The 1,999-nt window shown below is 43.2% G+C and overlaps 1 pseudogene; it reads left to right on the top strand.

Moving 5' to 3' along the window:
• The first annotated feature begins 629 nt into the window (after positions 1-629).
• Positions 630-1,999, top strand: part of LOC102818321 — a 41,583-nt pseudogene continuing 40,213 nt past the window's right edge.

Here is a 1,999-nt window from a genome sequence, read left to right as displayed (position 1 = left end):
GCTGTGGAGAAGGTTCCGACTTATAGTGACCCTATACAGGGTTACCAGGCTGTAAATCTTTACGGGAGCAGAAAGCCTCATCTTTCTTCCGTGGAACAGCTGGTAGTTTCAAACTGCTGACCTTGAGGTTCGCAGCCCGATTCGTAACCACTACGCTACCAGAGGTACAATACTAATACAGCACTTTCAGTTTCCCTTATTGAGTATTAATATGGTATGTCTTCTCCAATACATATTTTACCTTATTCTTGTCATTATATTTAGAATACATTTCTTATAGATGACACACTGTTTTCACTCACTGCCATTGAGTCAATTCTGTTTCATAGCTACACTTTATAGGGTTTTTCAGGTTGTAATTTTGTACAGGAGCAGAAAGTTTCATCTTTTCCTACAGAGAGGCTAATAGGTTTGAACTGCTAACTTAGTGATTAGCAGTCCAATGCTTATCCTACAGAGCCATCAGAGTTCTTTAACATATAATTGAGACTTGCCTTTTTATCTGATGTAACAATCTCTATCTTTAAATTACTGTGTGTAGATCATTTCCCTTTAATATGTTTACTGCTATGGTTTTGTTTAAATCTATCACCTTGCCATTTAATTTCATCTGTCTCAGCTGGACCAGTACAATTCTCAATATTCACTATGAGAAAGAAGAGTTGGAAGGCCGTAGGACTCTGTATTTGGGGGATCAGATGCCACTGGGCCTGCAGAGTCCTCGACACCATCTAACTCATAGCTAGAAACACTGGAGACGAGGGAGAGCCAAAGGTGTCAGCCAAGGGGAGGAAGACCAGGAGGCTCTGGTACATGACACACCATCTCAGCATGTCCAGTTCATTCTTTGCACTGAGGAAGATGAAGAGCATGTGCCTCATGGGCTGTTCACAGAGCTGGATGAGATCTGTATGAAAGAGGGAGAATAGACTGAGTGGAAGGAAATAGCCAGGTGGCTGAAGTTTGAAGAAGATGTTGAGTATGGTGGAGAATGATGTAGCAAGCCTTATGTGGCAACCCTTTCATTGCACAGTCTCTTTGAGCTATGAAGCTGCCTTATTAATGGAACAGTCCTTTTGGATATGTGTGTAAACAGCATAGAAGAAATTTCAGACCTGATCCTGGACCACCAAGAACTCTCCAGTGACCTGGATGACAGCATAAGGATTAAAGTGTGGGAAGCGTTTCTCAAAAACATCATCATCAGAATGTGAAGAAGAGAAACAACCTCATTCCCATTGTCCGGGTTTTTGCTGAGGTTGGCAAGAAGCAGTCTAATCCACATAAAATGGATAAAAATGGCCAAACGTCTCCTCAGTCTGTTCCAACTACAAATGTTGAAGTAGAAAATGAAGTGAATTGTGAATACAGCCCTGTGGATTTGAGCAAGGTAGACCTTCATTTCATGAAAAAATTCCCACTGGGGCAGAGGTCTTAATGTCCTGGTAGGAGAGGTGGCTACTCTGAACTGCCCCATCACTGCTTTTGTGAGACTATCTCCAGCTGTTCTTCTCTCAGGCCTGACTAAAGTGTCAATCCCAACAAGGTTTTTATTTATTTTATTGGACCCAGTAGGGAAAGGTCAGCAGCACCATGAGATTGACAGATCTATGGCCACCATCATGACAGATGAGATTTTCCATGATGTGAGATTTTCCATTTCCTGGCAGGGATTGATGAGTTCCTGGACCAGGTGACAGTGCTCCCTTCAGGAGAGTGGGACCCCTCCATTAGAACTGAGCCCCCCAAAAATGTCCTGTCCCAGGAGAAAAGGAAAATGTCTGGAGTTCCAAATGGAAACATATGCCACATAGAACTGGAACCATATGGGGGCCACAGTGGACCAAAATTTCAGCTAACTGGGCAGTGTCTTCTAAAGCACATGAAACAAATTGATGGCTGGCCTGTCCCTAAAGCCCTCAGAGAAGGGATCCCTAAGTCAGTGCTCCAGAGCCTAGTGACCCTCTACACTGACCCAGATTATGATGTTAAAGCTGCA

This window comes from Chrysochloris asiatica, unplaced genomic scaffold (genome assembly GCF_000296735.1).
Source record: "Chrysochloris asiatica unplaced genomic scaffold, ChrAsi1.0 scaffold00015, whole genome shotgun sequence".
In the NCBI taxonomy this organism is placed as follows: Eukaryota; Metazoa; Chordata; class Mammalia; order Afrosoricida; family Chrysochloridae; genus Chrysochloris; species Chrysochloris asiatica.
The sequence above is the reverse complement of the archived record's forward strand: the minus strand, read 5'-3'. Positions and strand labels throughout refer to the sequence as shown.